Source organism: Coffea eugenioides, chromosome 7, assembly GCF_003713205.1.
Source record: "Coffea eugenioides isolate CCC68of chromosome 7, Ceug_1.0, whole genome shotgun sequence".
NCBI lineage: Eukaryota > Viridiplantae > Streptophyta > Magnoliopsida > Gentianales > Rubiaceae > Coffea > Coffea eugenioides.
Window position 1 is genome coordinate 37,654,659 of NC_040041.1, and position 16,978 is coordinate 37,671,636.

Below are 16,978 nucleotides of genomic sequence, written 5' to 3' on the forward strand. Positions count from 1 at the left end.
CTATCCCTCCAAATCCAGGCCAAACCCACGCATTTACCGTAAACCGAAAGAGCAGGAAACAATGGAAAACCTAATGGAACTTCAACAAGAATCAGCGAAAGTTAATCAGGGAAACAAACAAAGAGAAGCCTTGCTTAGCACACACACATGGATTACAACCCTTCTTCTTTCCCCTAAACCCAACCAGACTCGCATGGAGGACGAAAACAGGTGTAAAGGCCAAAACTTTCAGCAGTCTATCATAACCCAGCAACTTATAAACAACTCCAGAGTAAAAAAAAGACGTTACCTTTAGTTTTTGACCGAAGCTTGATGTGATCAAAAGATGAAGTCTTTGTTCTCCGTCTCTCCCGCAGCCGCTTCCCCTAATCCTTTTTTCCTTGCTCCGATGAACCAAAACCCTTTCTTCCTTCCTTGCTGCCCAGATTCTTTCTAGACCCCTCAGCCGTTAGCTCTCTCTCTCTCAGTCCGCCCCCCTTTTCTCTCTCCAGTTTTTTTTTAGTCGTCACCTTTCTAGCTCTCTTTATCTCTCGGCTCTCTCTCAATCCAATCCTAGCCGAAAGCTTCTTTTCCAGCCTTTCTTTGTTGCTTCGTTCCTTTAGCCGTCCCTCTATCTATGCTTTTTATCCTCTCAGCCGCCAATAGAATTTCTTCCGACGTCACATACCCTACCTCTCTCTAAACCTAGCCGCCACTTTTTGCTTTCCCTAGCCATCATCCCATTCTACCCCCTTTTTCTTGGTTGCGACTCTTTTCCTTTTATAGGAGTCAATGACCGCAAAACCCTCACCTCAAAGGTGAGGATTAAGGGCGGGTTTCCACCAAAACTTGAGCCATCCGATGACCATTAAGAAAAAAAGAAACAGAAAAATCCCCCGTGGAAAAAAATGGTGGTGAAATGATATGCCTTCTGTAATTCTTTTGCATGCGCAGCCCCTTTTTTCAATTACTTAATAAAAATAAAATAAAAAAATAACATAAATAAAATGAGCAAAACTAGGAATGAAAGATAAAAACAAAATGCTAAAATTTTTGTGAATGATTTTCTTTTCCGATAAATTTTATGCTAAAAATGACTTAAAAATAAAAATAAACAGCTAAAAGGGCAAAAACGAATACAAAATAAAAATAAAAACTAAAATAAAAATAATAGATAATAATAATAATCTAAAATGCTATAGAAATGCTAAAAAAAAAAGTCTAAAACCAAACCAAACATGATATTAACAAATAAAAATATATAAGAATTATCACTAAAAACAAAAATAGAATAAAAATTATTTAAAAATTTGGTGTCTACACGTGGCCTATGTGTTGGAGGCGTTCGCAGACTTGATGTCTGTGGATTTGCCAAGACGGCTACCTCCTAGACGTGTGGTGGAGTACAGAATCGAGTTGGTACCAGGAACCCAACCCCCTGTCTAGGCTCCTTATAGCATGTCCCCGATGAAATTGGCGGAATTGTGGCTCCAACTGAACGAGTTGCTAGATTGTCAAGCGCTGAAATCGTCGAAGGCTCCGTACGGTGCTCTAGCATTGTTCCAGAAGAAAGCAGACGGAACATTGAGATTCTATGTGGACTATCGTGCCCTGAACAAAATCACGATAAAAAACAAGTATCCGATCCCGAATACTTACGACTTGTTCTATAGGCTGGTGAGGGCGCGATTCTACACCAAGATTGACTTGCGGTTGGGATACTAGTAAGTCTGAATAGCCTTAGAAGATGAGGAAAAGACAACGGTGGTGACGATGTATAGTTCCTTTGAATTTCTTGTCATGCCGTTCGACTTGACGAATGCACCTACTACTTTTTGTAGACTGATGACTGATGTCTTGTACGATTATCTTGACAAATTTGTTACACTATACTTGGATGACAATGTTGTGTATTCAGAATCCCTAGAGGAACATGTAGGGCACTTAAGTGACGTATTCCACAAGTTGAGGGAATACGAGCTCTATGTAAAGAAAGAAAAGTGTGTGTTTGGCAGGGAACAGACCACTTTCTTGGCCATGTGGTGAGCAATGGTCGGATCCAGAGGGATCGTAAGAAGGTTGAGGCAATCCTTGATTGGCTTGCACCTCAGAAAGTCGCAGAGCTAAGGTCATTACTTGGTCTGGCAAATTACTACAGGTGCTTCATCCAGGGATACTCCAAGATGGTAGCACCTCTGACGGACCTATTGAAGAAGGATAGACCGTGGATATGGGACTATAAATATGAGGATGCGTTCAGAATGTTGAGGGAACCAGTCATGAAGGCCTTTGAAGTGCACACTGATGTTTCAGATCGTATGATTAGAGAAGTGCTGATGCAGGATAAGCACCCAATTGCTTTCGAAAGCAAAAAGTTGAAGGAGTGCGAGTAGAGATATAGCACGCACGAGAAAGAGATGACGGCTGTAGTGCATTGCCTTGAGACATGGAAGCACTACCTGTTGGGAACCAAATTCGTGGTGGTGATCGACAATGTGGCTAATACGTACTTCAAAATACAGAGAAAGTTGACCCCAAAACAAACTCGTTAGCAGGAGTTTCTGGCCGAGTTCGACTTTGACTGGATTCACAAGCCAGGAAAGGAGAATGCAGTGGCCAACGCACTTAGCAAGAAGTACATCAAAAAGTACGTTGTTGCACTCAATATCATTGAGACGGACTTCCGTGACAAGATCAAGCAGGAGTCCTAAAGTGACCCAATTTACCAGAACCTGGTCACTCAAGTTAGCGATGGCAGGATTCGTCGTTACTGGTTAGAGGACGACTTACTCTTTGCCATAGGCAACCGAGCATATGTCCCAACAAGAGGGGGACCTAGGCAACAGTTGCTGCGAGAGACCCACGACACTCCTTGGGTTGGTCATCCCTGAGTGGAACGAATGCGGGCATTGCTGTCGTGGAACTTTTATTGGCCAAAGATGGAAAAGGATATCGAAACATACATAAAAACTTGCCTTGTTTGTCAACAAGACAAGGTGAAAAGGAAGAAAGAGCCAGGCTTGTTGCATTCTTTGTCGATCCCTGATCGATCATGGCAATCGGCCTCAATGGACTTCATTTCGGGATTCTCTAAGGTCGATGGTATGACATCTATTTTTGTAATTATTGACAGATTTTTTAAATATATTGTGTTTATTGGTGCGTCGAAATCTGATTGTTGCCACTGAATTATTTTTCAGACATGTTGTGAAGTACGTCGATTTACCCGAAGATATCATAAGTGACAGAGATACCAGATTCACGGGGAGATTCTCGACCGTGTTGTTCTAATTGCTGGGTTCCAAACTAAAATTCTCAACTACCGCACATCCTCAGACCCACGGACAAACGGAGAGGATCAATGCCTTATTGGAGGAATACCTAAGGCATTACGTGACGACAAGTCAGAAAAATTGGATGGAGTAGTTGGATGCTGCACAATTTTGCTACAATTTGCACAAGTCATTCGCAACGAAGTTGAGTTCGTTCGAGTTGGTGAATGGACAATAGTTTCTGACTCGACATGAAGTTGTACTTTAGGACTGGAGTCGTTGTCCAACCGCGCACCGATTTGTTCGTACCAAGCAAGAACTTGTAGATGAAGCGAGGGATAGTTTGCTGATGGCACAGGAATTCATGAAGAAGTACGCAGACCAACGTAGACGGGACTTGGAGTTCCAAGTGGGAGATCAAGTGATGCTAAAATTGACTCCCTAGATTTGGAAGAAAGTAAGCAGCAAGACAGTCTATCGTGGGCTCATTTCTAAGTACGATGGATCGTTCGAGGTGATTAAGAAAGTGAGTCGTATAACCTATCGGTTGAACCTGTCCGACAGACTCAAGATCTGTCCGACCTTCCATGTGAGTTTCCTAAACCCCTTCAACCAAGATTAGATGGATGAAGGACGGAAACAAGCAAAACGTGCTCCGCCGATAATCCGCAAGCAATTCCAGAAAGATGTGGAGGCCGTGTTGGACCGCAGAATGATGGGGCAGAGCAAAAAAGAATAGACGGACAGACTATCTGATCCATTGAAAGGAAGAAATCGAGTTGTATGATATTTGGGAACGGGACATGATCTTGTGGCAATTCGAAAACAAAATTGCCAAATACCTGAAGAATATGCGGAAACAAACCAAGTTGATGAGGTAATGAACCTCTTCGAATGGAGGTGGTTTGTCAACCCCTTAGGGCGCGGTGTAGACGAAACGCACGTGATCGTGGCAGATTTCAACCAGCTATGGCCTAGGTGGAAAGGTCGATGGTGAACCTAGTTGAAAACGAGTGGACACCTGTTTGATGATATTTTTCTAGTCTAAGTATGGGTTTGAGAAAGTTTTAGAGGCAACAAATGTCTCTAAATTAGTGGAAAAAAATGGATGCTTCTACTAACGGTTCTAAGTTTTCGTCTAGGACATATATATAGAGGGATAACTGTGACTAAGCCAAATCAAGGCCAAGGCCTGAGGGGCCAAGGGTACGGAATGACTATGGTTCGGTGGATTGTTTCGAGTGGTTCCAAGTGTCAAGAACCAAGGTGTCTAACTTACTAAGTGTTGGGGCAAAATGGGCCCTGAACGTTGCCGATGACCGAAAGTTGGGCCCACAGAATCGTGCAATCGTTGCCTGTGCGTGCCAAAGATGGACGTTGGGTAGTTGCCGACCGTTGCTGGCAGTTGCTGGGACAACGGACAGTTACCAGCCAATTCAGTCGTGTTCTTAGCGGGTTCCTGACGTCATGGATGTTCGGATCAGATTAAAGTTTGGGTCTTTTGTCAACCGTAAACATGCCTATAAATAACTTGTTAGGTAGAGACTAAGGGTAGAAAGTTTCAGATAGTGAGAATTACCCTTAGATGTTCTGCACGCCAGGTGTTTGTACAAATTCTTTGTAATTGTTGTTGTGAAATACAAGGTTGGCCGTGTTGGCTGTAACTTGTGCGTGTGTTCCTTTGTTTTGCTTAAGTATTCTACATCTGAATACTTGTTTGTAAGCGAGATTGTATAGGCTGATTGGTAGTGTGGCTTACCAGTGCCATTACGTTCGTGTTTGGCTAGTTAGAGTAGACACCTCATAACAGCGTGGCATCAGAGCACGGTTCTAATCCATTTTTCTTGTGTGTGTTTTGTGGGTAATGATGATTGGATACGAAAATACTGTGCAAGAGCGGTTGCAATGACAGGAACTTGCGTTCCAGGACTTGATGCAGCGTTTGGGAGACGATCTGGAGGACTTCAATGTCGTGGAAGTTCTATTGCAGACCCGAGAGATGATCAACATCCTAACCTCGCAGTTAGAGGAAATCAGGCAAACAGTCTCTTCCGTTGGGGATGTTGAGACGTTGAGGAACGAAGTGACTTCGTCCCATGCAGAGATCGTGACTTTACAGTCGGAGATCGGTGTGTTAAAGAAGGTAATTGGCTCTTCTAACACACAGACCGTTCAGAAATCTTCGAAGGGAAAAGTGGAAGTCCCAAAACTGAAATGGTACCGGGGGAGTAGGAGTTCGAAAGATTTGAAAAACTTCTTGTGGGATATCGAATAGTACTTCAAGGCTGTTGATGTTCCAGAAGGGGAGAAGGTATCCATTACATCAATGTACCTTAGCGGTGATACAAAATTGTGGTGGAGAACGATGCAATCAGACCTCACCAGGCTCAAGATTGAGACTTGGGACGTACTGAAGGAAGAGTTAAAAAAGCAATTCCTTCCCATGAATGTTTCGTGGAAAGTTCGGGCCGCATTGTAGAACTTGAAGCAGACGAAAAGCGTATACAGGTACGTTACTGAGTTCCAGACCTGTTGTTGGATGTGAAGGAGATGTTCTAGGAAGACAGACTCTACACCTTCATCCGTGGACTGCAGCCGTGGGCGTAGATGGAGTTGCGGAGACGGAATATTCAGACCGTGTCTCAAACACTCGCTGCTACTGAGAAGTTGATATATTTCAAATCCATAGGATCCAATGACAGGAAGAAGGAGAAGGGCAAGGAAAAGGCTAAGGATGCGAAAGGTGGTCAGTTCCCAAAGAAGAAGAAAAAGAAACAATCGGTGACAACGACCGAATCTGGTGGTTCTTCTTCTGCCAAGGAGAAACAACCCCTAAATCCAAAGAAGGATGGCTGCTTTAATTGCGGAGGACCACACTTGATCCGCAATTGTCCCAACAAAAAGAAGGATCAGAACGTTAGTGCCTTGATAGCAGAAGATAATCATGACTAGTTAGAGATGCAGAACGCACGGGTCAACCCCATGCAGTTCGTAAACGCCATCACAGGTACTAATAGTCGTACTCCTTACAATGGTTTGATGTATGTGCAGGTTACCTTGAATGGTAATTAGATACTGGCGATGGTGGATATTGGAGTATCGCACAATTGTGTGATGGAACGCGTGGTAAATTGGTTCTGATTGAAGTTGAAGGACTTGGGCTTCAAGTTGAAGGCTGTCAACTCTGAATCCAAGCCAGTGTTGGGCGTGGCGACTGTAAAATTGGAGTTCGAGCCGTGAAAAGGATGGTGTAGCCTCATGGCCAGTCAAGTGGACGATTTTGATTTGATCCTAGGCAAGGATTTCATGGTGGCAAATAGGATCTACCCAATTCCGTATCTGGACGGCGTCATGATGGATGACGACCAAAATCCAGGTTTTGTCCCTATACTAAGGTTGCCAAAACAGAAGAGCAACCAACGAAAGAATATGGTGTCGGCGATACAAATTGAGTCCAGCCTTAGGCGCGGGGAAGTTGTCTACATCACTACGTTGGTGGAGACCAATCCGGACATGTACCAAGAAGTACCAGATGTCGTGGCCCATGTCTTGGAGGAATTCGCAGATCTCATGCTTGCGGAGTTGTCAAGTCGGTTGCCTCCTAGACGTGCTGTGGAACACAGAATCGAGTTGGTCTCAGGAGCCCAACCACCTGTCCAGGCTTCTTATCGCATGTCCCCGATGGAGTTGGAGGAACTGCGGTGCCAACTGAACAAGTTGCTAGATTGTCAAGCGCTGAGACCGTCGAAAGCTCCGTACGGTGCTCCAGCGTTGTTCTAGAAGAAAGCAGACGGAACACTAAGGTTCTGTGTAGATTATCATGCCCTGAACAAGATCACGATCAAAAACAAATATTCGATCTCGAATATTTACGACTTGTTTGATAGGCTGGCGAGGGCGCGATTCTACACCAAGTCGAGATACTGGCAAGTCCGAATAGCCCTAGGAGATAAGAAAAAGACAACGGTGGTGACAAGGCATGGTTTCTTTGAGTTTCTTGTCATGCCGTTTGGATTGACGAATACACCTGCTACCTTTTGTCTATTGATGAATGATGTCTTGTACGATTATCTTGACAAGTTTGTTGCAGTGTATTTAGATGACATTGTTATGTATTCGGAGTCCCTAAAGGAACATGTAGGGCACCTAAGGGAGGTATTCCGCAAGTTGAGGAAATACGAGTTCTATATAAAGAAAGAAAAGTGTGAGTTTGGTAGAGAACAAATCATTTTTCTTAGCCATGTGGTGAGCAATGGTCTGATCCAGAGGGATTGCAAGAAGGTTGAGGCAATCCTTGATTGGCCTGCACCCCAGAAAGTTGCAGAGTTAAGGTCATTCCTTGGTCTGGCAAATTACTACAGGCGCTTCATCCAGGGATACTTCTAAATGGTAGAACCTCTGACAAACCTACTAAAGAAGGATAGACCGTGGATGTGGGACTATGAATGTGAGGATGCGTTCAGAATGTTGAAGGAAGCAGTCACTTCTGTGCCAATGTTGCAACTTCCGGACTTCACGAAGGCCTTTGAAGTACACACTGATGCTTCAGATCGTGCGCTTGGAGGCGTGCTGATGCAGGATAAGCACCCGATTGCATTCGAAAGCAGAAAGTTGAAGAAATGCGAGCAGAGATATAGCACGCACGAGAAAGAGATGACTGCCGTAGTGCATTGCCTTGAGATATGGAGGCACTACCAGTTGGGAACCAAGTTCGTGGTGGTGATCGACAATGTCGCTAATACGTACTTCAAAACGCAGAGGGAGTTGACCCCGAAGCAAGCTCGTTGGCAGGAGTTTCTGACCTAGTTTGACTTTGACTAGATTCACAAGTCAGGAAAGGAGAATGCGGTAGCCGACGCACTTAGCAGGAAGTACGTCGAAGAGCACGTTGCTGCACTCAATACCATTGAGATAGACTTCTGTGACAAGATCAGGCAGGAGTCCCAAAATGACCCAATTTACCAGAACTTAGTCACTCAAGTTAGTGATGGCAGGATTCGTCATTACTGGTTGAAGGACGACTTACTCTTTGCCAAAGACGATCGAGCATATGTCCCAACAGGAGGGGGACTTAGGCGACAGTTGCTGCGAGAGACCCACGACACTCCTTGGGCTGGTCACCCTAGAGTAGAACGAATATGGGCATTGCTGTCGCGGAGCTTTTATTGGCCAAAGATGGAAGAGGATATCGAAGCACACATGAAAACTTGCCTTGTTTGTCAACAAGACAAGATGGAAAGGAAGAATGAGCCAGGCTTGTTGTAGTCTTTGTCGATCCCTGATAGACCGTGGCAATCAGTTTCAATGGACTTCATTTTGGGATTCCCTAAGGTCGATGGTATGGTTTCTATTTTTGTAATTGTTGACAGATTTTCTAAGTATGCTGTGTTTATTGGTGCATCGAAGGTGTGCCCAGCTGATGCTGCTGCTGAGTTGTTTTTCAGACTTGTGAACTACTTCGATTTACCCGAAGATATCGTAAGTGACAGGGATACCAGATTCACGGGGAGATTCTGGATCGTGCTGTTCGGATTGCTGGGTTTCGAACTAAAGTTCTCAACTGCCGCATATCCTCAAACCGACGGACAAACGGAGAGGATCAATGCCTTGCTGGAGGAATACCTAAGGCATTACGTGACAGCAAGTCAGAAAAATTGGGTGGAGTTGATGGATGCTGCACAATTTTGATACAATTTGCACAAGTCATCCGCAACGAAACTAAGTCCGTTCGAATTGGTGAATGGACAATAACCTCTAACTCTGCATGAAGTAGCACTTCAGGACGGGAGTCGGTGTCCAACCGCACACTGGTTTGCTCGTACCAAACAACAACTTGCATATGAAACGAGGAATAGTTTGCTGGTGTCACAACAACGCATAAAGAAGTACGCATACCAACGTAGACGGGACTTGGAGTTTCAAGTAGGAGATCAAGTGATGCTGAAATTGACTCCCCAAATTTGGAAGAAAGTAAGCAGCAAGACAGTCCATCGTGGGCTCATGCCTAAGTACGATGGACCGTTTGAGGTGATAAAAAAGATGGGTCATGTAACCTATCGATTGAAGCTACCCGACAGACTCAAGATTCACTCGACCTTTCATGTGAGCTTTCTAAACCCTTTCAACTAGGATGAGATGGATGAAGGACGGAAGCAAACTCTAACTAGCCAAACAAACACGTAATGGCACGGGTAAGTCACACTACCAATCAGCCTACACAATCTCGCTTGCACACAAGTATTCAGGCGTAAAACACTTAAGCAAAACAAATGAATACATGCACAAGTTACAGCCAACACGGCCAACCTTGTATTTCACAACAACGATTACAAGGAATTTCTACAAACACCTGGCGTGCAAAACATCTAAGGGTGATTCTCATTATCTGAGACTCTCCGCCCTTAGTCTCTGCCTAACCCGTTATTTATAGGCATGTTTATGGTTGACAAAAGACCCAACCGTTGGTCTGATGTACCATTGTAATAAATGAGACACATCATTTTCTCCACGTCTGACCTTTTCCAAGAGCCACTACATGGTGCTACAATGGAGTGAATAGCTAGCTAGGATATATAATCTAATTAATGGCTGAATGAATGTAGCATATCTAGTGTAGATCAGCTTTATTATTGTGATTATAACATACACTTTTTTGCTTGAAAATAAATTTTAACTTTACTCAAAAAAAATGTAGCATCTTTACTAGTAGATGCAAGTTACACCATCCTTTCCACCTTTACCTCCAAACAAGAAACTATAGGCCCAGTATGGATCTATATCATAGAAATTGTATCCCTCGTAATAGTTTCATAATAGGTAACTTGACGCATATAACATGTTAGCTGTCTTTGTCCATTTCTGAATGGGTTAAATACCAAAAACCCCCCTGTGGTTTGACTAATATTCACTTTACCTCCCTATAGTTTGGAAACCTACAATTTAACCTTCCTTCATTTCAACTAAAGTAAAAGTCTGACGGAAAACATCTAAACTAACGTTTGAAATGAAAATGTCAAAATTGCCCCTCTATAAAGGTTTTGGGTTAAGTACCAAAAACCCTCCTGTGGTTTGTCAAATGTACACTTTACCTCTCTATGATTTTAAAACATACAATTTAACTCCCTGTCATATCATCTAAAGTGAAAATCTAACAGAAATTCCGTTAAATACACTTTAGTTGAAATGACAGGGAGTCAAATTGTAAATTTCCAAATCATAGGGAGGTAAAGTGAACATTAGGCAAACTACAAGGGGGTTTTTGGTATTTAACCCTTTCTGAATTGACCTCTTCCCATTTGTGAACTAGTATCATTTGATGATAGAGTAAAACTTCTCCTCCCCATCGAATTGTATTTGCACCACTTGCCAAATTAGGGAATATAGATTCTAGCCAATATCCAATTACCGTATTGATTTCATACACAAGAAACCACTCTCCCGTGGCATTCCCCTGCATAGTATCAATTGAATTTCGATCAATTGTAATAAGAATATAATTTACAGGCCCTTCCAAATTAAATACATATGAGGAGGGTACATACACATCATGCATTTTTTTAAGAGAAATGATTAACTGACTAAAGTATAAATGGATAAAACGAAAGCGTGGCTCCAGTCCTTGCTTTCTTATACCCTTTTTAGTTTTTCATATGGAGTTGCATTTTCATGATCTTTAATTTTTATGGAAACTGGCAATTTATTAGTTCAACCATCTATATATTTTACTTATTACTTCAACTATCTATAAAGTGGTTGGGCTTGGACGCATTAAGATCATTTTATCACACAACAAAACTAGAATGTATGTGTGCACGCGTGCAAGCGTGTCAATATTACCCAAAACATTATTTTTCAGTTATTGCCAAGTGCATTTTTCAATTTGAGACCCAAATTATATCAGCTGAGTTCAGTTATCATCTAGAACAGAAAAATGAAGATAAACCAAGATACCAAGATGCATATTGATGACCTCATACAGAAAATTTATAAAGTAAATTGAATTAGCCAAATCGGGAAAGAGAGGCATGGAAGCTTACCAAAGCCAGCCCTATCAATGAGTCGTATTGTTGTCCTTCGGATTGAGAAATAGCTCGGAAGCCATAATCTAGAGGTATATCACTACTGAATGATACAAATCCAGGGCAATTGTGGTTAAAGCAACCCGTTGATCTGTAGTTGTATGCCTGTTAATGAATTAGCATGTGAGAGATAATATGCTATTTAAGTAACTGATGATATTTGATAAGGAAATTGTAACTTGAAGTAAATAAATATTAGGGTAAATTACATGTAACCTCCCTGTGGTTTCATTTGTTACCACATGACCCCCTAATGTTTCAAAATCTCCACTTAACCCCCTATGATTTTATTTATTTATTGACAAACTCCGTACACGGGGGAGGGATGCCAGTCCTAAGTTTATTAATTTAAACTGGAATCAATGAATTGAGGGGGACATAAACCTTACCTCAACCAACAAAGAATGAAATCTGTAAATAAGGAGTACTACTCCCATACAGCAATAAAATGAACGTTTGGGAAAGCCATAACTCTTTAGTTTCACTATTGCTTGAATATGTTGCGGCAATTGTGCCATGCTTTGTAAAACGAACTGATCTGCAAAGTTCATCCCTACTAATGCATTTTCCTCGGCATTAGCCTCCCTATAAACGTGACTCAATGACCCTGATAAATGTTTTATTGATCCTAAATTTTCTGAATTACATCACACAATGGCCATTTTTGAGGATTTGTTTGATGAAACCAGAAGACGTAATATTTTTGAATCCACCTCCGCTATAATACCTTTTAATCCTCGAGTTATACAAAATGAAAGCCCCAAACATAAAGCCCTTGCCTCAGCCCCCAAAACCTCTATCCTCTCTACAGTTTTATGTAAAATACAAACTTAACAGAAAATAGCCATGTAATATTGTTAGTTGAAATACTAATAGCGCCCTTACTTAAATGTTAAATTAATCGATGGCTTAACCACCTTGTACAGAAGTATAGGGAGATTACGCGGATAAATGCAAAATCACAATGGATAAAATGGATATTTATACAAATCATCATGAAAGGGTTATGTAGATATTAAAACGCACTTTTAAAGCACGTTTGGTATAAACGCAGTAACTGATTGTGCATTTCGTCCATTTTTCCACTTTACATAAAACGATAGAGAGGTTATGTGGCTATTTAAAACGTTAGGGGTATCATCTAGCATTCTATAAAATCACAGGGGGTAATAAGTAATTTACCCTAAATATTAATAGAATCTTACTGTCCAAGAGGTATACAATCTGGTGCGATAATCACCATACAACTGTGGATGTACCTGTGAAAATAATTTTGATGGAAACTAGTTAATAGCTTTAAAAATCGCTATTCAAAACGGCAAATATACACTTAGAAAGGAAGCATTATCCTTAACTAGATAAACAAATATAGAGGGGGAGAGAGAGAAGCATAATTAGTTCCAAATTTTACTTACAATCCATCCCACTCCTATATGGTTCTCTCCACTTTCAACAGCAATTGTTGCTGAACTCTAATGTCCAGTTCCCACCACCTTCGGACTATAAATGTTTATTACGGCCTGGGCTGCTCTATATTTCTTGCCAGCATCTGCTTTTGCAATGATCCCTTCGAACTCAAAGATTGATGTTAATATTAGAATTCGAGTTTAATCTCGCAACAATTTTTTAAACTTCTCAAATCAAGATTATATTTGGACTAAAAAGGGAGCATCTAATTATCTTTGTGAAAATCTTACTATATAATAAAGCGTGAATAGGGGTTTGGTGTTAACAAAAATATGTTAACATTTACCCTTTCAAAAATACTCTTATAACATTTACTATTATCTATTCACGTCTTATTTGGAAAACTTCCTACTATTACATAACTATTGCTACACTTCCTCGAATAACTAATTAATTAATCCACTAATGAACATTGCATCACTTCCCAAAAATCTCTCTAACTAATTTTTTATTCTATATCTTTTTTATTATTTGCCTTTTTATTATTTTTTAAAGATTCAGTTAAACTTTTCACTTTTACATAACTAGTTACTATAACTTGCCGACAAGCTCTTAATCTAGTGATTAATTAAGGTGAAGGATTTAGAGATTTTGGCTTCAAATTTCCCTGTTTTCTTTCTACTTCTTAAGCCCCATCCCTTCCCAACTGGGAATTTTTTTTTAAGTTTATAAAATTAAAATTTTGATTTATGGCAAAATAATTTCCCGCCGTGAAAACTTGGAGAATTCTTCAATGTTGTGATAAAAGACTTTTGGGAGAATATAGAAACATATTAATATAAAATTGACGACAATCGTTACATACACAAAACATGTCTTACATCAAGGATGTCGCTAGAACCAAGTGAGTGGTATTTTAGGGCTTGATCCGCATGTAGAGCTCTCTTTTGTTGTTCTTTTGTCATTCGTCGAATAGGTACAGTTCCTTGTGGACAACCTCGTCCTTCCAACCATAAGTTTTTTGGGTTAAATTTCGTATTCTAGGGTATGAGTTTTCTCTTTTCCTCCACCTCTTCACAAAAGCTCATCTATTTAGACAAGAAGAAAGCAATAACTCCACATAAAAATGAACAATAAATAACTATAGGAAAAGAGAAACAAAAAAGAAAAGAGAGATTTTTTTTAATGTTTTGGTCTAACAATCTCAATTGTAAATAACATATGAGTAAATCTTATATAAACTGATACTGTATATATTTTTACAATTTAATTCATGACATGTGTATAAAAATTGAATTTCAAATTCAAATTTTGTATAGTTGTCATTCATCCAATACTAATAGTATATATACACTTTCCATATAAGAAAGATTAATCCATAAAATATTAAACTTTTACTGTTACCTGTATTTTGTGATTCGATAATGTTGGATGGTTGAAAGCGAGCTGTTTGTATATATCGATGCAATTGTGAGTTTCACCATAGATAGTCTGCAAAGCGTCAAAATTCTTAAAACACATTTAGACAAAAACTTTATTCAAATGTTGCTTTCAAATATAAATTGCTAATAGATGACTATATAAGTTAAATAGATCACCAGTATTAGGGACTAAAGATTCCTTGTTAAAGGCTGAAATTGATCTTGATCAGAATTTGGACTTCGTTAAATTTCACAAAATCATGTCGTTTTAAATGTGCATGTCAAATTTCCAGACTCAATCCCATTAAATACCATGTACAATTTGTTACTTTGTGAAAGATGAAGAAAGTGGAATTCCGACATCTATTTGAACTACCTGAAGAACCAAGTCAATCTCCATAGAAGACTGAGGTAAAAAAAATGTAGGCACCTTGATGTAGAATTCTATTTCTTTTTTATTTATCCAAGAAAAAACTCCAAAGTTTACCAGGGGAGGGGGAAGGAAAGCCTTGAAATACAACTCTATTTCAAGCGTACCAGAAGACTTATGTGTGTGATATATAAGACGAATTGTAAAAATACCTTTGAAATTGAGATTGCTTCATTGTTGTTATTTATTAATTCACCACTTCCTCCCAACTTTTTGCACTCCAACCCATCAAAAGTCAAGACAGAAATTAGAATGGTAATGAATTGGGTTATCAAATAGGGGTAGCACATAGCTTTCATCAGCACATGTTGTTTTTCTGTATTGTATGTGCCTTATATTGAGACTGTGAAACCTTTCTAATTAATTACACCATCTTTTTTTTTTTTTGGGATAAAGTATAAATTAATGACAGTTAACTATCATTATATTTTTCAAATGCGGCAAGAGCAATATAACAGTCTGTATACTCCATCTATTTATGTCAAGTCTTTTCATTCGGCTGTTCATTACATGTCACCAATATTGATGGTTATTCGTTAGAGGTTTAATAAATATTGGGTCTGTCTAACGGGGAGTTTTTTTTTGCCAAAGTAATCTTCTTTTCGGAAAACTTGGTTTTTTTATTTATTATGAATTTATTCAAATATAAATAATTTAAATACAAAAATTAATAATAATCCTATATGTCGTTCTAAATAAATTAGAGAAAATGTTAATGTAAAAATCTGTTTACATACTTTTACTATAATATGATAGTATACATCAAATAATGTATCCCATATAAAAAACTTGATAGATATTCTTTTTTTTTATAAATATTCCTTTAGATAATTAACATTTTTAAAATGACTGTAAATCTAACTATAGATTCATATTTAATTAAATAGAAAAGATCAAGCAATCCATTTTTTCATCAACAAATACTTAGTTTCCAGCAATATTGGTAAATCTATTGGTGTAACAGTTAATTCTCTTTTTTACACTAAGGCCTTGTTTGATAACTGAATTTAGCACTTAAATTTACTAGATTTATATCTTAATATGTTTAGACACATTTGATAATGAAAAATTGAATATTTGAATTAATTAAGTGGCACTAAATTTCGTAAGTAAAACTTGCTTTAAAAAATAAGTGATAAACTATTCACTTATCACTTAATGTAATATACACTCAAAATATATTAGATTTAGTATTTAATAATTTAATAACTTAATGGATTCAGATTTCGGATTTCAGATTTCATGACATATTTCATAGCTAATATTTTCCGGGTTAATTCGAATATGATTTGTCTTGGACAATTGAAGTTGTCTGTGGATAATTTCTCGTACTGGCAGGGATGTCCCGTTGTCAAACCTTTACATGTGAATCAATCTTCTTAAATAGATGTATTATCCCATGCATTTTCTACCTACGTACTGGAATAACTACAAGGTAAAAAGCCAAAATCCATCTAACAGGATATCGCTTTTACGTTTTTTGATTGTTCTATTATCTTATAGTCTATATGCAATCAAATGTTTCCTTCTGATATTTTTCAATACCTAGTTGTTCCTTGATATTACTGTTGGATCGTTTGATTTTTCGGAAGATATATATCCAGAAGGAATTTGAGCAATTTTTAAGTATGACAAGTATTGATAACCGATGGAATTTAATTTTTAATTTAAGTTTGCCTAATTAACGAGTGCCTTAAATTGAAGATCTGTGTATTTCTATTTGGGCAAGGTTATGAACATTTTTGGACTCCTGTATATATTACTAAATGTTGAAGATATAAATTGGGGGTCTACATGGAAAAGGATGATTAATGAAGGATAGAGATAATAACAATTCTTCACTAAGAAATTAGAAAAAATATAGCAAATACGTTAGAACAGGGTAAAACTGGAAAAAAAAAAAAAGAGCTTTCAATGAGGCCGGGCTAGCCTAAATCCAGCTCCTTCAGCCCATAAAAAGTCCAATGAGTCTTATGTTTAATAGGACCGGACAAAAATTGGGACTCAATAAAATGGTCGAGTTCAATGCGAGTCGAATTTGAATTCTACTAGACTTAATCTCGATTAAAGCCCAGCCCGTTCAAATGTATAATTATAAATATTCATATATTATATATAATTATGTAGTTAATTATGAGATTGAATCGACCCCAATATGTGCTCGAAGCTTTGAAAGTTTCATTATTTTTTGAGTCGAGTTTAAACTTGCCAAAACCCTACTCTTCACTAAGAAATCAGAAAAATATGGCAAAAAAACATAGATTCATTTTATTTTTTTTTGGGTTTGTATCTCTTCTTAATATTTGTTTCAAAACTGTTATTGTATGTTTAAACACGTCAGTTAATTGAGGAAACATAAGAGCAAGTTACACTTTTCTATATTACTCTTAC